The sequence below is a fragment of the Plectropomus leopardus genome, chromosome 8 (assembly GCF_026936395.1).
Source record: "Plectropomus leopardus strain MGB_pleo_1.0 chromosome 8, ASM2693639v1, whole genome shotgun sequence".
In the NCBI taxonomy this organism is placed as follows: Eukaryota; Metazoa; Chordata; class Actinopteri; order Perciformes; family Serranidae; genus Plectropomus; species Plectropomus leopardus.
In genome coordinates, this window is record NC_142183.1 from 5,852,392 (window position 1) to 5,873,507 (window position 21,116).

Genomic DNA, 21,116 nt, shown 5'->3' on the forward strand with positions numbered 1-21,116 from the left:
GCATTACCTCAGAACTGAGAACCGTGTAAACAGCCAAGATGGCCACCATGTCATTACTGGGACTTTCCTTTGTAAAGGTAATGCACTGAATGCAACTTGTAGTGCAATCCTAAGATGTTAAAGTCTTTGGAACAAGGAAAGTATGAATGCTACTTCCCCTTTCAGAGATCAAATCAATAAATCACTTAATTTTCTCTTCCCACACAAACATTTGTTTCTATTTTAATGTTAAGAATATGTGAAATCACACATGATGTTAATCAACAACACATCCAGCAACTATGAATGTAAAACAGTCCACAGACTTCTGGCTTAAAGAAATAATCTGACTTTTATCTAAAAATAAAAGCCAGTTTTATTGCCAAGTGTTACTGATTCCATGATTGTCGCGTTAATGAAGGCTTTCACATTTCCTGGGGTCACATGAGTACACACAAAAACCATAACTCCACCATCTTTACACAAAGAAACTGGTATCTTCTTAAAATCCTGCAGCTGCAAGAGAAAGTGACTTTATGTTCCTGGTTTCTGGTAAAAAGAAGAATAAAACACTGCTGCTGCTACTCAGTTATACACACAGAAACAGAAACTTCACCACTTAAAGAAATCCAAAGACTGTACTTCCCATACAGATTATCTGGCTTTTTGAAAACGATGAGCAACCGTAGGTGGGTTTCCATTAACCCTCAAATTACTCAAACTGAAATTGCGAATGTAAATACGCCAAATGGAAACGCCTCAGTTTCTAAAAAAAACCTCTCTTTTCTTGCAAAAAGGTTTTAAAGCTTGCATGAGGTGATATTTCAGGTGATCTGAAAAAGCAATATTTCACGAAACTGCCGTGGAAACATTTTTTTAGCTTTTCTAGCTCACATGATGCTGTGGCTATGTGCTTGTCGGTAGGAACTGGCTCCCTCATGATGCAGCAGGAGCTACAAGAGCTGTTACTGCATCACATAACCCTTCAAAAGTTGAGCAGATCATGTGAAAGTTTTGATTCCACAATTCCTCTGTGAAATCGTGGACTATCACCTCCCAAAAATCCCTTACTCATGGCTGCTCCCACGAAGACAGAAGCCTTCATTCGCATGCTCTAGCTATTATGGTTTTTATTTTAGATCGATTGATCGATATTCTGGAGTATGCAAACAACAAACTCTCTTAAGGATCTTTTTCAAAGGTTAAACAAGATGATCTAAACAACCTCATTACGAAGGTTAAACCAGCGCAGGTGAAAACAATATCATTAATCCAACTCGAATAACAGCCAAAACTGCGGATATAAAACTCAAGTCGAAATAGACTGAAATCATCCTTCATATCCACAAGGAAATGACACAATTGAGCGACCGCACAGGCCTCTGCACCCTTCTGTCTGAAGCAGTGGAGCGGAGCAGGTGAGGATAATAATAAATCACAACAAGTCCAACCAAATGGCTCCTGATGCCAAAGTCAAATTCAGTCATTGAAGCAGGGAGAAGGGAGGAGGGGTCTATGAAGAGGAGTGTTTTTCTTCTTCCCTCCCTGTGGGAAAAAAAGGGGGCTCAGGACATGCTGGCATCCCACGGCACACTGAAAGGGGGCGGATGGTGGTGGAGGTGGTGGGGTTCGTTTTCTTTCTGTTTTCCCCCCCGTCCTCTAACTCCACACTGCCTCGCTGCCCTCAGCTCCGCCCCTTCCGTGAGCTGGGAGGTGGTCGAGGAGTGTGTGTGTGCGTGTGTGTGTGTTTGTGTGTGTGTGGAAAGTGTCGAGGGGGGGGGCTCTTATTGAAGCCGAACGGAGTGGAACCTCTCGCATTGTCTCCCCTCCTGCACCCCACCCCCTTACTGCCTCACCCCCCGTCTCCCTCCTCCTTTCTCCAGGGACAAAGAATGCCCTGAATGCCTGGCGTCTCCTGCAGTGTCAAATAACTAAAGGATAGGTGGAATGGTGGCAAGGGCCCAGGAAGAAGAGGAGGAGGAGGAGGAGGAAGAAAAACACAAATCTGAGGAACTTATCGCTAACTTGATTATTTGTATGCTTGTCTTTCTGTATATTTATCCACCTGTCCTTACGATGTCAACATGTCCCCATACTAAAACATCATTGCCTTCCAAAATTACCATTCTTTTTATTTAAAAAAACAAAAAAAAAACAACTATCACCTAGTAGTAGAGTAGTTTAGGTATCTAAAATACTTAGTAAAGTTAAGGGTAATGATTACAGGGTTCATACACATTTTTACTAATTAATTTCCATGACTCCATGAAACAACCATTTATACTCCTTACTGGGTCTTCTTCATTACTAAAACATATCTTTAATATTAGTCTTAAAATAATAATGAATTCAGAACAGGATTCAAACTGAATATTTAAATGTAGCTTAGGGACTGTTCGTTATTTATGAGAGGGATGGGAGTGGTGCAAAAAGGGAGAAGTGTGTCAAATATTTTTTTATGCACTTGGGAGGGAGAAGTCATGGTTTTTGTGTTTTTTTTGTTTTGGCTTTGAGGCGGGGCATACAACTTTAAATGGCTTTATTTTGTATTTATTTATTGCATTAAATTTGGGCCTTTTTTTCTTTAAAAAATGTTGGGGATTTTGAAAGACGATTGGTATTTAGGTTTTTTTTTCTTCATAAATGTTTGGCAGTTTCTTTACTTTTTTGTCATTATTTATTTATTCATGTATTTATTATTTGGAGGGTACATTTTCTTTAAAAATAACCAATAATAATACCATTCATCACAGATACAAACTGTAAAAACAGAAATTATTGTTGGATTTTTAAATTTGTAATAGTTTTTGAACACATTATGTGTTATTAGACAGGTTTGTAAAAAATAAAATAAAATTTTTAAAAAATCCATGACTTTTATAAAGCTTTCAAGATATCAGAAATTGATATTTGCAAATTCCATGACTTGCCCAGGTTTTTCATGACCATACAAACCCTGTGATTAAAAGCGACCATTGTGACAGTTACTAGACACAAAAAGCGATGTCAAACGATGTCAAAGTCAGACACCTTTTATCAGGTGTCTGACGTTGACATCCAGGAGGTTTGGCAACGCTACAACAACACCTCTGTGAGGAAACAGACATTATTTGTGCAAATGCAAAGAACGATTGTAGTCAAAGCCATTGGAGGTACATTTTCAGCTTCTGTTTCAGAGTAGGTACTCTCTCAGCTCAAGATGAACCTTTAGTGACGTAAGTGTACGTTGACTGGCAAAAAACATGATCCTCTGCAGCACTGGCAACTGTTTTTTTAAAAAGCAGTTAGCTGTGTAAACAAGGGACAACACAAAACACAAACAGCTCCTATCGTAAAAAAAATGGAAGTAAACAGACAAATGGACTGACAGGGATGTCCAGCATTTCCTACCAACCGCCAGCCAGCATACTTCACGTCAGCTCAGTGCAAATACAAACAGAAAAGCAGCCCTTGAAGGTCTGTATTTCTCTAAGGAGCTCGCCAGTGAGCAGTTCCTCTCAGGGACTTTCTAAATGAAAAACTCCTCACAGACTTGGATTTATGAACCAAATTTTTATGGCAAACCATTCAATAGTTATTAAAACATTTTACTCAAAACCAATAATGACAGCCCTCAAGCTGGCTCTAGAAAAAAAGTTCTCCAAAGTCATTAGGACTCATCATCAGGAAACCATGAATGTCTGTACAAAATTTCCTACTCGTAGATGTTGAGATATTTCCAGCTCGTTCCCGTTCAAATAGCCCTACTTTGACAGTGCTTTCGATGTGAAATCCCGATGCCAAAAGCTGCCTCTCACGTCTGCATAAAACACCACTGGATGCCATCAGCTAAGAACCAAGTCTGACAGAACCATTCGCGGTGTTAGTATACGCCGTCAGCAGCGGCAGCAGGATATGCCTTTAGGGCAGGTGGGTCCAACGACCCCGAACTTTCATGCGGGAGTCCAGTGCTTCCTGTCTGAATGTAATGTTTTTTTCCACACCGTACCATGTGCTTCTTTCCTTTAATCTTCACCATCCATGCCAGCATGTGCGTTTGTTGACATCCTGCTGTTGGTTACCATTTGCTTATGCAGCCTAAACATAACCACGTGCAGCGTAATCCCACCATGTGCTTGTGCTGACATCACAGTAGCGGCATCCCAGAACATAAATAGCAGACACATAAGGATATCTAGAACATAATATGTAGACGCAGACGTCTACTGCAAAGCGGCAACATGTGACGGCTCGGGATGAGAACGCGCTGGATATTTCACAGGATAAATGAAAGTCAGATAATTGCCAAAGTCAGCAGGCTAAAGGCTTTACCATCAGGGCATGAATAATATCTGTAGAAAACTTAAAAGCAATCCATCTAATAGTTGTTGACACAGCCAACAGATGCACATACGTTCCTGTTTATCCAGTGCTAGGTGTCTGCTCACACATTTGTTTTTCATGCATTTTGGGCGACATGTGGACAGTCCATGTGAACCCGAACATCAGCGGAGACCAAATATACATCAGTGTTTATGTCATGCACTATTTCTGCCATCCATCCCCCTGACTGAACACTTCATTATGGCATTAAAACTTCACTTTACTTTGCGACTGACTCAGTAGTCTGAAGCTGTTTGAACAACCTCTGCTGGTTCATTAAAGCGGTCAGTCATTTTGGTTTTTAGGAAGTTCGTACATATACACATTAAAGATTGGTGTTGTTTGTGCTTAATAACGATCACATAATTAAACATTTCTCTCTCTCCCACATTTTAGATTTGAATTAGACGCACTGCAGAAATCCTTTTCAACTTTGATTGATTATGGGAGCGGACAGTTCCATTTCTTAATTTCATACAGCTAAATGAAATCCAATAACTCATGGGACGCTCGTTTGTTTCGTGCACTCGAACAGCTCCGAATTGTTTACTGGCGAAGCTTAAACGCGTATTTCACTCATCACTGCAAACATTTGCCAAAGTAGTCTTATGAAACTACAAGCGTGGTTTTAAAATTACGTCCCGAGAGGTTCACATCTACAATCACACACAAACTGCAGCTCTCTATTTCCCATGTACACACACCCACTCAGACACACTGCAGCCCTATCATACAGTGGATGTAATGGGTGACTGCGCTAATTGCTGCAGCGCTCCAAAGCAACAAGAACAGGGCGGCCTCACAACCACATGAAATCATGTTGTTCCACAAGCATCGTGTACGAAAAAGACCATCCATCAAGCTGTCATACTAAACTCATGCTCTTCCAAAGGTAGGAAGTGAAACTCTCAAACACACACTGTGACTCCATCCTCACAACACACCATCCATTAAAGGCCACAGTTCAACAAGACACAAAGTCAGGCTTGAATCACATCATTTGGTTTGTTTTAATCCGGTCGGTGCACAGGACGGGCGGTTCTTATTGCATCAGGATAACTTGAATTGTTCCAAATACGCTGTCAGCAGCAGGAAAGAACAATGATTTGATGTTCAGACGTTGCTGGTACTCTTTGTGCTTGCCAATATGGAAATACTCTCCGCTCTCTCTACATCTGGTGCCGAACATAAATCAAAACAAAAGGCAAAGACTTATTTGGACGCAACATCTGACCCAGCGCTGACTCAAATTCTTTTTTTCGTACGTGTAATCACATATATCAGAGGCTATCCGTGACATGTTCGCTGTTCTGACTGTATCTGTATAATAACTCGGAAAATATCAAATCAAAATACTACATGAGAAGCAAACCATATCTGTATGAAAAAAATGCATCTGTAAGAAATGAAGAAAACAACACCAAAGTAAGTGTGTTAAAGCGTTTTTTTGGTTACACTCACAATAATAATAATAATAATAACCACAATAATATAATAACTAGCAATAAGTAATACTCTAACAATGGATAAGTGTAATACCACTTCAAAAAATCCAAACTATCCCTTTAAGTGTTCTAATTAAAACTTTCTTTAATAAAAGACAAGTCTCTTTAATGGGATCCTCATTTGATTTTATGTGGTGTTTTATGCTCATGCTCAAGAACAATACACATTTCTCCAAAAACAATTTGGGATTTAAAAAAAAGTTGAGACTTTTATTGAACTTCCTAAAGAAGTTTTTTTTTTCTTTATAAAGACTCCAGCTTTAACCACATTAACTGATTTTTTTCTGCACATTTAAAATTCCAGATTCAAAATTTTCATTTGTCCCTAGGAATATTTGTCTGAGAAAAGTGCATTTAAATACATGCAACATCACCCCTCATTTCACATGCTCCTTATATACTGAGTTTGGAAGAGTCAATGATAGACGGATGGAGGAGTTTTTGTTCCTACTTAGGTATCTCCTCCTGTATTTAAAAATAGGAGCTAATAGGTAGCATGTTCCTAATCAGAGCTACTCTTGTCCTGACTACAGGACCTGGAAGTGCATTGGCACAGTCGTGTGTTCATAATGTCCAGTTTTATTCATGTTTTGAAATAAAGATGAATCAAATTTAATTTATCGTGCAAAACTTACTGAGAAAAAGAGGCGGAGTATCAAATAGATACTTTTGATCTTGAGACATTTCGGTCTGCTACAATGCAGAGATCTGAAATATATCCATGCAATCAATAATTATCTAGTGTGGTGCATGTATAAAAGTATTCAGATTCTAATACAATAACCAAAATTAGCTATAAAACCAGTCAGTTTGTGGTTTTATCTTCTGAGAATCACTACAGCTTTTCCGTGCAGCAAAAAAGAATAAAGATATATTCAAAACAAATAAGCAAGACAAATCAAGTTGTTTTTTTTTTTATATTTTAGGAAGTGCCATCAATGTCTTTTTCCTCAACAGACACCTATTTGGAGAAAAAACTAATTGCCATACGTTTTGAATGATGGTCACTTCATTTGAGATCTTTCAGAGCTTTAAACCAGTTCTGGACCACCAGGTGGCGTCATGCAGATCCCCCCCTGCTTTTGGTGCCATTTGGCAGAACACCATCCTGCAGTGGCTTACCAGCAGAGATAGGATGAAAGTTTGGCTTAGTGCTGATCGCTGGCAAGATATGTAACTGCTTTGCAAATGGTCCATTCTGCAGAGGAAAACTACAGTAACTATGCCACAGCGTGAAGCAGTAACTTTTTTCTTTTTAAGTCAACCAAATTTCTTTCATCTGTTGATCAAAACCACGGTGGGCTGGTGATATGAGAAGGCTGAAAAAACTTGGTTTGGTTTCAGAGGGGATTTTGTGGATAAAGTTGGACTTCTGTGCAAAGTCATGCTCTAACCAAGGAGGTGAAATTGCTGAGTGGGTAGACAAACTGCAGATATCAGAGTTCACAACCCACACAAAATGACATGTCTTTTAAAGAATGAACTTGTGTAAAATAATCAGATTGCTGAAACTAATAACATATGATATGGATTTTTTTTCATAAAAAACTGCCAAAAAAGCTGCAGTGAGAGACACGGTGACAGACGTATGGATGCAGTAGACACATGGTGTTTGTATTGAGAAATAATCAGGCTTTTTTCTGCTCTCACTGACATGAGATATGATCTGCAGGATGGAGAGGAAAAGCAGAGGGACGGCTTGAGAGCCAGAAATTAAATGCTTGTGTGTGTGCATACAAGGAGACAGAGTCCCACAGTTTTACGAGATTTTGTCCCCTCAGACTGGACTCTTAAAAAAAAAAAGACTGAAAATCAGGGAATATTACTTCAGGTCCTGTGCTTCACTGCCGCCCTATCAAATACACAAAGTAGTTAAATCAAATGACTGGAAAGTGCACTTTGAACTCAGCCCCTGGCAGAGCTCCCATTCAAGCAGAAATGTAAAAGTTCCTGTCCTCCGTGGGGCCCCCTGTTCGGGGTGTCCCCATAAAAAGACTTATAGCTGGTTACAGCAGCTTGGAAAGGAGCCCATAGATGGCCCAACAAGCCTCAACCAGCATTATTTCCTACTGGCCTCTTTGTTTGGTGAAGCCTTTTTCTGGCAGGGTTCCTATTGCAGCGCTCGACTTCCCATTGAGAAAACAAGCAGCCCCCCCCACACCGCCCCACAACCACCATCGAGCATGGCACTCGCAATTCAGCTCTGTAGCTGCAAACCCCAGGCTTCTGGCCTCCTTGTTTTCTTTCGTGAATTAGTTTATTTATCCACATTGTTTTATTTTTTTATTATTAATATTTCACTGCTGGAAAGATAGCCTTTTAATAGGATGTCTGTGCAGTGGAAAGATGCAAACACTTACTCGTGGTGCTACATGACCAGAGAAAAATGACAAAGAGGATGCGTTTGCTCAAGAGAGAGAAAAACTACAACTACCAGAATGCACTGTGCTGCAACAGACCAATAACCGCATCGCTAGTGGGTGACATAATGCATGCTTGTCTGTATGAAACAATAGCAGCTGACTGGCAAGAAACAATCTCTCATTACAGCTTAACAGTAAATGGTTAATAAACCTGCACTTGTACAGCACTTTTCCAGTCATTCAACCACTCAAAGAGTTTTCACACTACGAGTCACATTCACACACACATCCACACACGGGTGACCGAGGACACTGTGCCAGGTGCCGCCTGCTAGTCAGTTTTTAAACATGCACTCACACACTGATGGAACAGCCGTCAGTTTGTGCCAAAGGACACTCAGACATGTTGATTGGAGGAGGTGCTTAAGCACTATATGTCAACTTAAGCACATGAGGTCACAATAGCAGCATCCCTAAACGTCAACAACAGACAGAAGGATACCTAGAGCATAATATGTAGATGCAGAAGTCCACTACAAAGCGGGAATGAGAACGTGTTGGTATATTCTTTGTGTCTGTGGTGGTGGCACGGGAGACGGGCAAATTCGGAAGTACCGCCTGTAGCAACACTCAAGGAGAGCCAGTGGATGTGGCGCAGTTTCGCTGTGGGAGGTCGGGATATCCAGGCACTGGTTAGATGGCAGGAAGTTTACCACAGTTCAGTATCACTTTAAAACCATCACATGAAACCTCACTGCATATTTATCATTGCTTATTTTACTACAGGGCTCACCCCCCCTCCAGGAGTCGTCGGTGTAAATGAAGTAGCACCTCCTGCTTATTGTTTTCACCGCTTTTTATGAATGAGCCATGCAATCAAAGTTCACTATTGTTTTATTATGGGGGTAATTTATCAGTGTTCCAAGAGTTAATGGTTTCCTTGCCTCGTCTCAGCAGCTTGTAAAGAACCGGAGCTCTTAATGAAGTTTGAGCACAACTGATAATATAAAGTTACACTCTATTAACATACAAATTACCATTAAAAGGTTCTGTAAACAATTATATTCAATCAGCTTTATTCATCCCTCAAGAACGTTTCAGAGCAGAAAACGGCTCTTGGACGTCGGGGCCGAGTCATTTAGAGTAAATGAGCCACGGGGTTAAAGCAGGTTGGCATGGCTTGGCATGTCAGTCACAGTCCACAAGCAGAGCACAGTAGCACCTTTCCATGTTGCCCGGCTGACTGTCAGCAGCTACATTAAGCCATTACACAAGTGTGGAAACCGCCCCCGTGGCTGGCCCACACCGGCACACATCCGCTCGGGGATACATACCATAATTATCCCCCCACTTCATACTCATCTCCCTTGGCAACTGCAATCATACAGCCCAAATAGCTCAGGCTAATTCATTACTTTGGTGGAGGGAAGTTGGCTGCCTGTAATGACACCAATTGCCCTGACCTAAACGCTGTAATAGGACCTCTCAGTACACTGGCGAGGAAATGGCTGCAATTGAGGCTCTTCCACTTCCTAGCAACCGAGGCTAGGGCCTACAATTTGAAGGGGGAAATGCTTTGCATTACCTGTGCCCTGCAGCTTGAAATGCAGCTAATGAAGGCGAAATTGTATGAATTAAGCAGCCTTCAGGAGAAGGGAGGGGGCAACAAACAGAAAAGTGGAAGCATGTGTGTCAAATGGGTTTTCTCGTTAATTCGGTGGCTGTCTAACGGCTAGATTAGAGGCCGACCGGAATTAGCCTGGCCGTGCAATCAGGAAAGACCAGAGGGGAAACAAACACAGGCCGTCTGTTTGGGTCACGACTGGACACAGCGAAGAGGAGGAGGAGGAGGAGGAAGAGAAGGAGGAGGGCTCTCACTACAGTTCCAAAGAGTAGAGTCCAATATTTAACAGCAAACTGCAAGGGTTAGTGTTTCGCAAGGCTGACCTGGGTCAAGTAATATTAGCAAATACTTTTTATGATGTGTTATATACTGCTCAGGTGCCAGATGGAGAGGGCGCACCGGGCTGGACAATAAAAGGAGTGAAAGAAAGTTCAGACAAGCACAGAAAAGGGAATGCTTCTAAATTTGGAGAGATAAAACTGCTCCCATCGGACACTGAAAAGGCTCAAACAACATGTTTCACTCATTCTTGAGAACTGGGACAAAGCGTGTCCTGCCAAAACAAAAACAAAAAAATTATAACTTCTCAACACACTAATTTCATTTCCGGAGTGAAATATTATTCTGAAAGGATTTATGTGAATGAAATAAATTGGAATTATAAAATATTTTGATGTGCTTTCTTTCTTTTTTACTTTTAAACCTACACTGAGCCTGAAAACAACCTCATCTCAGACACAAATTCACAACTTTGAAAAAATGTATCAAAAGCCTACAAAATCTAAACTAACAGTACATACTGATGACATCGGTGTAAAAGTATTCTTCTATAAGCATCTTTGTTTTAAAATATATTTTTTGCGAGAATGCTGGCCTTTTAAAGATGTGTCCGAGATTTTTGTCAACTCCATCAGATTTCTACAAAATCATTTAATCAGGCATTATAGGAACTAGCTTTATACCAACGACTCCTGACTCAATTTCCAATTCCCAAAAAGTCAGAATTACCTCTTAAGTCATGAAAGCCTTCTATTTTAAGAGTAATTTATTATATAATATAGCTATGGTGTGTCTAAACCATAACATGCCAATTCTGTAGTCCTCCTTAATCAAAACCAAGTAAGAAGTATAATTTAAATGTGAGTATTTTTATTTGTATTACTGACTGTGAAAAAAGCAATGGCTCCTCACTACGACTGCACTGGAATTATTAAATATTTAACTTTTTGTCAAGTCAGATCTTACCCACTGAAATCCATCATGTATGCTATTTAATGACAGGGGGGGGACTTGTTGGTGTTCTTTTAAATATATTTTTCCAGTCTAATAGAAGAGTAAAAAAAAAGTATGGTTTAATCCCAGTTTTCAAAAATTAGTGATTTGCAAATGTAAGGTCAACTGTAAGAAGAGTGAAATGTGTCTTTAGTGAAATATCAGCATGTTTCAAAGGTTTTCAAAAAACATATTTTTCAGGTTTATAATCCACAAACAATGTTTTCAGCAGTTTTGTTTGCATCTGCTTTCTAATACTGAGAATCACAATCAGAAATACTTAAAAAAATAGAACAAGTACTATAAAATAAAATAGCTAAAAGTAAGAATAAGTAAGAAAATGAGCAGGAGCCCCTACAAAAGGCTGCATGCACGTTATCGCATGTGCACAATATAAAATGATTTTTGTTCAAGTGAACAGACCCTCTAAACCTCAAATCCAATCAGAGTCCCTAACTTCAGATTTTTCAACACAGTGGGAGAGGTTTAATAATACTATTGCACACTACATTCACTTTTACCAGCTTCAACAGCACCAACTACTTTTAAATAAGCAGATAAAACCGAACCAGCTTCTTACACAAAACATGAACTGTCTGAAGAAACAGCCACAGTCAGAGAACTCAGCGCTCCCAACACTGACATGCTATCCTCGCTCAACATGACCTCCACAAACACCACAAAACACAGGTGGCCACATTTACCGCTGGATCCCATCTCTACGCTCCTATTGGTTGGCTCTCTATAAAAGCCTGTTCTCACAGCTCGTCTGTTGGAAGGCCTACCTGTGGGATGAGGTATGGATCCGGGCGTCCGATTGGTCGGGAGGTAATGTTATCTGGCTGATCATCAGTCGGGAAGGACGAGGCCAAGAGCTCGACGGGACCAGAAGAGCATTCCAAAGGTGGACTGGTGAGCAGATGGAGACCAGTAGAGTTCATCTTTCTCCCTGTAGTCCAGGTGGAGGTCCAGGTGAACCGTCTCACCCTCCTGCGAAGGACAGAAAGAATGGACAAACAATGGATTTTCTTATTCCTGTTGTGAAGTTATTGTTTCTTCATTTTGTTAGTTTTTAGTGTAATTATTATTAGTATTACATAGTTTGAAGCCTGCTAATGCATCGTTGCAGTGAGTAAATATGAAGCCAAGCGTAGCAATAATCCACTTTATAAATCATTATAGACGAAGACGTGATTCACCAAGTACTGATACGCGACCTTAGCCTGTTTATTTAAAGTGTCATTTTAACATTGCTTGATTTTTCTTCATTGTGCCAAGCTAACAGTGAAAGGCTCCACCACATCTCCTACATAGGACACACAGACTTTGTGGTTTTGCATCTTTGCCGTTGTTTTGTGTCTCTTTGTAGACGTTATGTGTCTTTTACAGGTAAATTTGTGTCTTTTTTGATTGTTTTATGTCTCATTCCAGTTTCTTTGTGGTCACTTTGAGTGTCTTTCTGATTAGCAGGTGATAAGCATGCAGCATGGGGGGGGGCACACATACATACAAACATGTACACATACACACACACACACACACACACACACACACACACACACACATATATATGCTTTTTGCTGTTATATGAATGTGCTGAAGCACCTTTAAAGTGCTTAAAATGGCAGTGTAGATTCATGCACTCTGTCCCACAAAAGCACAAACTCAGTAGCAAGTACTTCAAAAACAAACTAAAACAAAACCATCACACATCTCTCATGAAGTGATTAAAATGACTTACATTCAGTTCCACAGGTGAAATCACTCCCCAAACTGACTCTCAGATGTTGAAAGTTGTAAAAGTCTGGAATCAATTTTTTGTCCATTTTTAAATCATCAGCAGGTGCAACTTGTGATTCATGAAACTAAAAACACATTACTGGGGAAAACAAACCCCAAAATCAGTCTGAGGAGCTTGTTGAGGTCAAATGTGGCCTAGAAATGTTTGGTGGCACTTCAGTTTCCAGGGAGCTGCATGGTCACAAACTCATTTCCTGAATGTGATGCGTTTCCTGATGAAACAGGATGTTGGGAGGTGGGACAAAACACAAGGAAGAATCCATGTGAGCCAATGAAATATCACTTTGGGAAAAAAAGAGGCTGATTGATTTGTCAGAGGATTCAAAGGGACGGGACCAAAACAAATTTGATGCTTTATTGGTTGTTTAGGCCTACAAACTGACAGGAGGACATTTAATTGTAATGACCACAGAGCTGTATTTATCCTTCCCCCCGTCTGGTCATGTTTGCATAGAACTACTTCACATTTCATAGTAAGCTTGATGTTGCAAGATATTTTGTTTAATATCAATAAAATGATTTTTAAAAAAGTGTCATAAATATATCTGCAAAACATTTTCAGTATTTGCTTTTCCCCACTTCAGTATCTCACCCTGGCAGCTACAAGTAGATAGAATAATTAATTAATTAATTAATTAAGTAATTTTTTTATATTTCATCTTACTTTATTTTATTTATTTGGTTATATTCAGGCAACTCAAAGCACTTGGTTAAGGTTGGAAATCATTAATGGTTAATACATATTGTCAGGATATCCAGGGTGTGTAAGGCAAAGCATTAAAAGGGATGAACTACACCTAAAAATGGGCACAAGTTACAGTAAAAACTCCTCCAAACTAAAAAGCCAATTAAGATTTGCACCTATAGTGTGGTTAAAGACAGCAAACTTAAAATATTAAAAATCAACTTGTCATTTAGAGCATTAATGTAGAAGCTACTTATTTGCTATGTAAAGATATAGTAACAGTGTCTGTGTGTGTTATAATGCATTTGTGTTTTGTTGTCGCTGTCACTCACATCAGCCACACACTTAATTATATTACATATAATATACACATATACAGTACATATACAGCATAACTTTATGCATGAATGCAATACAAACAGAGTAGTTATATAAACATGTACTCCCTGTACAGTTGTTGTGAATGTTTGAATTAGCTATAGAGAATAAAATTGTTTATTTTATTTATTTATTTTTGTACCAGGCCGTAAACATGTTTATTTCGGCTGTAAAGTTGGACACTTTTACATGGCAGTTTATGGGGGAATGCCTCAAGTGGCCATTTGCAGAACTGCAGTTTTTGGCACTTCTATGTTGGCTTTTTTTTTAACCATAATTTGACCATTGTGACACCTACAATAAGCACTTACTTTACTTTAAACGTCTCATTTTAATTAATTTCCTGGATTCCTAGACCTGTGTTAAAAGTGAAGGGTTTTTTGGTTACATTCACTGCCCCTCCTGTCCAACCTGAAGGGACCTTCATGCTCCTTATATCACGTCATTGCCAGCAGGGTTTCAACCTGACGCAGTCTAGCGTCGTATCATGCGGACGCGACAGGTTCCATCTGACCGTGTTCTCACCTAACGCCAACCATCATGCTGCCACAGCAGGTGCTGTCCAACTGTACGGCGGTGTATCATGCAGATGCAAAAGGCTTTTGGGGACGGGTTCTTGCTCCAAAAGCACTGCAAAAGCAGCAATATGTGACATCTTTGGAATGAGAACGGGCTGTCATGTTGAGATACATGTGCAGGCAATCCTGGCTCAGATAAGAGGCAGACACTCTGAATATCCCATGTCCTGTAAATAAATGTTTCAGTAGCCTGCATAACACCAGTTTGGACAGAAGACAAAAGGAAGGATTAATCTGATATTTCAGTCACGAATGCAGTTTGTATGTGTTGTATATTGTATTTTTAGAAAAGCATATTTTGTCTTTTGTTCATTTTTAACATTTTTTTCTTATAAGACTTACACACAATTCTCATAAGTTTGAAAAAACATACTTTAACAAATAACAGCTCCATAAAGATACATATTGTAAATACATATGGCCCTGAAAAGTTAGAAACAATTTCAATACTCCTCTCAGGGCTTACCAAGATTATTATGATTAAACTTAAGTTTGTATTGCACTATTTAAAAAAAAAAAAAAAAGGTGGGGGTGGGTGGACTGTTCCTCCTTTGTATTTTCCATCTGTGAGTGTTTTGTGCCACTCTGAGAAGTGGGTCAGAGCAGCCGAGGAGCCCACCACCAGTCACTTTTGGCTGCTTCAAGTCACGTCACATAAACAATGGCACTTCATGGGGAGAGGCTCGTCTTCCTTCCTGCCTGGCTTCCTGTCGATCGTTCTGCCTGACTTGGCAAACTCAATGTGTCTTACCCCCCTCCTCCTCCTTCACCCCTCCACCCCCTGTCACCCATTCCCCCTACCAGCAGACTTCCCTCCCTCCTGGATCAGACAGCCAAGTTAGTCAAAACTGAGGAAAGGAAGGAAAAAGTGGGATGACAAAGAAGAAATGATAAATGACAGCGAGGCTACAATAGGCTCCTGTGGAAGTGGAACATACCAAGTCAACAAGCAGGATCCATTGACATGTAGATAGAGGTGGTGGCAGGGTGTGAAGGTATTGAATGTACTGTTTGGCACCTACAGTGCACTAAACTTTTAACCCCGCCCACGACCTCCAGCTCCTTTCTCATGCAGACCCTTCTGACCAGATTGATGATAGTGGTGCACTTCCTCTGCAGGGAGCACGACCTTTGCTTGAATAATAGCTGACCGTTGATTAGCCTGTCTCATTAACATTCAAGGCTAGTTTTGTTTCCTCTTTCACTGTGCTTCCAGTCTGGGAAATGATGGATTGCAGAATTATTGAAAGGGAGTGGGAAATCATCCCCTTTTAAAGGGAGAAGGTGCAGGGGATTTATGTTAAATGATCTGTCTCTAAAGGGAATCACATTTTAATTTGTAATTTACTTTGTCTATTCTCTATATATTTTCCTTCACTTTATTTTTGCGTGATTTCATTGTTGGTCTTGGTGTTTTTGAGTCTTTTTTTGAAGCCGAAATAGAGACAGGGAAAAGCTTCACTCTTAAACATGTCGACATATTAGTCAGTCCATGCAATGGAAATAAAATTATCTGAAAATTATCAAGATATGAGGTGATTTTTTACATTAATTCTAGCTATTTTCATTTTTTTTAAAATAAAAGGATAGGATATCCAAAAAGGACGCAAAATGACCTAAAAGAGACACAAAACAATCAAAAGGACACAAAATTAAGTTAAAAAAACACAAAACAGCCAAAACAAGACACAAGATGAACTCACAGAGACATAAAACAACCAAAAATAGATACAAAATTACCCCCAAAAAACACAAAACAACCAAAAAAGACACAAGATGTTCTCAAAAGGACACAAAACAGGCAAAAATAGACAGAAATTGACCCCAAAGAGACACAAAACAGGCAAAAATAGATACAAAATGACCTCACCAAAATACAAAACAGGCAAAAAGATACAAAATGACTTCAAGGAGGGAAAAATATGTCCTCTTATCCATAATGGCATAAAAATGTGACTCCAGGCACTCAACTGGATGGTTAAATTTAAAATGTGTTCAAGAACATTATAAAAATGCACAAGCACATATTGGCACACTCAGCTTCCTCAGGAAGTCATCCTGTCAGACAAAACACACATTCACAGATGTGAAAGCCAAACTCAACAATAAAGTTCTATCCTCGACCTCTGCAAGTTTGTTATTCACTTTTAGGGTCTGTAAACTCTTAGAGTGTTTATGGGGTGTACTTCCTCAGGATGCAAGATACCCTTATCTGCTTTATAGACCTATTTAGGTCAATGCTAGATCAACTTGTCTGGTACAGTCGGAAAAGAGCAGCAACCTTTAGCATGATGAGTTACAATTTCACCTAATCAGGGGGATTTACAGCCGTCTCCTGACAACTTTGTTATCCACGACGTGGATCGTAGATAGCAGACGGAAAGTCACAAAGTCCAAAGAATACCTAAGAGCAGCATGACTGACATCATCGGCCTGCACGTCTGCATGCACAAAAGGAGGCTATGAAGGATCTGCAGGGGAAGACAGGTGGTAATTTGTGTCTCTGATTAGTGTTCTCAGAGTCTTCGTCTGTAGTTGAAGTTCATTCATGAAAAGCACTTTGATAAGCATGTTATCTGTCTCTGTCAACGTCCAGCGGCGTATCACGCAGACAGGACAGGTTCTGCCTGGCCATGTGCAACGAATAACATCACTACGAGAGGTTCTTTCTGGCCACACTTTAAGCTGACGCTGTCAAGGGGCATATCATGCAGAAGCAAAAGGTGGCTTTTGGCATCGGTATTACGCCAAAATCACTGCAAAAGCAGTGGTACTTGACAATTCTGGAATGATAACAGGCTTGTTATCTCCATCCTCTTGTCCAAATATGGCCACTTTTGTGAGACTACTTTTTGTTTTGATGGTTTGAAGCCTGTTTTTCTCTGGCAAAAATTAGCTTAAGCATTATTAGAGTTTACTGTAAACTGTAATGCAAACCAAGCTAGAAGCTAATGCACCGACTATACTCACTTTGTGATCCAAAAAATCCAAGATGGTGATTGCCAAAATAGCAAAAAAACAAGGCTTCAGAACCACAAAGAAAATTTGGTGAGGTCATGGTGGCTCCATCCAACATTTTTATTCAGATTTTCTTCCAGAGTCATGATTTGATTGACGTCTATTGCTGCATGTCTAAAATAATTTCCTATTGGAATAAAGCTGTATACTTTGATCAATCATCTTTCTTCAGATTCAACCTGCTTTCTATGATTTAAAGAAAATCCTCTAGAAGTGCATAAAGAAAGCTTCATCCCTCAATCAACATCATCATGCAACAGATACTGCAAAGTGCAAAAGTCAGATTCCTGGAACCTTGGCAACAGATGCAACAAAAAACTTCCTTGACCTTAAAATAATCACATGAAAAAAACAGAGTGCGGGGGAAAGACGTGGAAAGAAACATGAGGGCAGAGACATATAAGGTTTTTTTTTTTTTAACTGCAGGCGTCCAGCCCGCCTTGAACGAAAGCTCTTTTAAAGTTGCACCTGTATAGCATGGTGGGGGTACGTCTGGAGGCTTGATGTGGGCGCAGTGTGTGCTCTAACCCCTCAGGAAAGGAAAGAATTAGAGGAGGCCTTTGTTGTCTGCACTAGCTACACCTCATATATATTTTAAAGGCACAAATACAAGAGGGCAGCCTAACTCGGCCCCCCGTCCTTGGAAAAAAAATGGACCTTGGCGGAACATCTCTGATATTCCTGTAAAGGCAAATTGAGCGTTTGATTGTGGCCAAACTTGAACACGGCTATGAGCATGTGCCGCCGCACCGTTGTAAAGACGAGGCACTTCCAGACAGCTGGTTTCACTTTTTCATGCACTCTCTCTTCCTCTCTCGCTTTTCCTTTTGTTCGACCGAAGTGTTCCTCTTTTGATTCATCCTGAGTAATGGTGTGAGATTCGCAGGGCAGCTGAAGTTTCCTTTCAACTTCTCACACGGCCTCCACAGCTGGCCGTCTCCTGAGCAGCACCCTGGAACAGATGCAGACAAAAAGCTATAGGCCTCTGCGTGACAGCTATTTTTTCCATCTGCTCTGCAGCGCTGTCGGGCCTGTTGGAGCTGAAACTACGGACGGGAATCAACGTTTTTGTAAATTCTGGTATCAACAGCAGTTTAAGCAAATTAGTGGCAATCTAGACTGAATTTCATATCATCACTGCCTCCTTTTGTGGCATAATGGTCTGTTATCGCCACCCAGCAAGAACCAAATGCTGCTAGAGTGTCTTGCAAATAAACTCATCAGTTGCCGCACTGACTGAAAGTACAATAAAACTCAGTTGTCTATGGCTTTGGCCTCAAAGTTTGTCCCTGCAGACCACCATATCACTGGTGTCAGAAAAACCACAGTCATGACCTGACTGACCTGACCATGATCTTGCGCTGCACCAGCACTTAAGAAAAGCCTGACTGAACCCATCATGATTCTGCACTGAGGGCAAAAATATACTCTGGATTATTTGTATTTCTTTCAACCAATCACAGTCATCTTGGGTGACTCTAAGCCTAGAATGCCAAAACAGTGCCCTCGTGAAACAGTATTGAATGGGAATTTGTTTTGGTGAAAAGGCAATCATTGGCAATAAAATGGCTAAATTCCCAAAAAGAAAATGCCACATAAAACATTTGCTAAAAGCATTTTAGCATGTAGGGTGCCACTATCCAAGACAAGTTTCACTTAGCGAAAGAGATTTTGAAGACATGTGTTACTGTCAGACAGGTGGCCAATAACAGACAGGTTTTATAGTTCTTCTTCTCTACAGCTAGCACAAGAATCCAATTCTCTGCTACCTGGACACTTGACAGAACAGACTCAGTATATATATTGAAAAAATATGGTGAAAAATACAAAGTGAATCATTAAATATACAAATAAACATATCTATGGCACCACCAATATTTCCAAAATGGACATAAGAGCTTAAATTTAGCACAAATTCTGAATCATATCCAACATCCAAAATCTTTTCAGATGGAGGCCCCTGAAGCAGATTATTGGGGGTCGGAGACCTAATGTGGATCAGTTTAGGGGTCCTACACAAGACAAAGGTTGAGAACCACTGTCCTATAGCACCCTGATGAAGGCAAGATAGCCAAATATGTTTTGGGGGGGGAAGTTTGCCACAGTTCAAAAGTCTTGGCATCCTTTTAGTCCTAAGTGTGGGCGAGGTCCTAAAGAAATGTGCAATACTCTGAATTAAAAGTTAAATATCAAAAGCTTAAATTCTTTTTTGCCGCTAACTTTTACTTTTCTGTCAGGAAAGCCAAGTGAAACATTTTGATCTGCTGCTAATTTCTCCTCTAAAACCTGGAAAGATTAGACCGGCCTGCACAGTAGTCTACAACAACAATTTTGGGTTGCAAGGAAAATTACTTTGGAAATTTGGGTCCACTGAGAGAGTTTGAAAACCACTGAGGCGTTGTATCTGTTCCACAGGATGCTGTGCAGGATTGCGTATCTGCATTCTACGACTCTGGAAGTATAATGGTGAACATCCAGCCTCACTTCTCTTCACTGGAACAGCTTTGTGTGGCAAATAGCGGCCTTCAGACCTAGCAACTTAACACATGCACACACAACACTCTGGCTGAGCAGCGATGTGGAAAAGAATTTCTTCCAGTGCTACTCCAGCATTTCTGTATACTCCCTCAGAGCCTGCACACGTCGCTACGAGGTGCCAATCATGCCATAGTTGACCATGACCGAGCCGTACCAGGAGCTCTGAGTGACAGGTCCGTTTCTATGAAGGGGTGTGGTCTCAGAGAGTCAAGCTGGGCTGTATTATAGGGGGTCGTACTTAATAAGATCTACAGCGGGGAAAGTGCCTGCCCTTAAGGTCCAATTTCCCCTTTGGCATAATACTGCTATTGAAAGAGATGGAGATAGAATCGTACCTCTCGCAGAGTCTGAAATTGAAGTGTTAAAGACCAAGCAGAGAGGGAAGAGAAATTAATGAAATCTGGGTTTTTTGAAAAAGCACAGAAGCAAACGTGTGAAATGCCACCAGGGAGACGACAGTCCTGGTTGCCAGTTTGGAAACTATTTGTCCTCTGTCACATTTTTTTTTTCATCTGTGTTACTTTCACTTTCAAAGCACCCCTCAAAACTGTACAAGGACACCTCCAGTTTCAAAGACCTGGAAGAGCAAACACATAAAAAAAGGATGAAAAGGGGGAGATTCAATGAGCCATCCCTGTAATTCCTTGACACATTTCTAGAACCCTGTGCTTGAGCGTAAGCCTAAAATCAACAACAGATAAGCCTTTTCTGTGTCCTTTCTCTTTGATCTAGAGTCCCCCCCCCCCCTTCCAGCATGGGGAGGTGGGATAAAGGCAGGGGGGTGGTACTCCTAAGCTTCCTGTTCAGGACCCCCCTGCTTTGGATTTGTGGCTCTAGACCCTGAAGGAAGGGGAGGGAGTGCAGGGCTCTGCTATGCAGATGCCTTCGAATTTTCCACTGATTCGTTCCCTGTAAAAAGCTAGTTAAGGTGATTATTAAAAAACATTTTAAAAGATGCAGAAGTGCTGTCATCTGCTCTAAACTGCATTCATTTATTTTAAGGTCCAGATAAAA

The 21,116-nt window shown here is 40.4% G+C and overlaps 1 long non-coding RNA gene across 2 annotated transcripts in view; it reads right to left on the reverse strand.

The window, feature by feature from the left end:
* LOC121947767 (uncharacterized) overlaps nucleotides 1-13,090 on the reverse strand; it is a 199,064-nt gene extending 185,974 nt beyond the window's left edge. For both annotated transcript variants that reach the window (XR_006106110.2, XR_015777179.1), the window contains exons 1-2: nucleotides 12,847-13,090; nucleotides 11,891-12,095 (exon numbers count right to left, since the gene is read on the reverse strand). This is a non-coding gene — a long non-coding RNA (uncharacterized LOC121947767). The remainder of the gene's footprint in view (nucleotides 1-11,890; nucleotides 12,096-12,846) is intronic.
* Nucleotides 13,091-21,116: the final 8,026 nt, after the last annotated feature.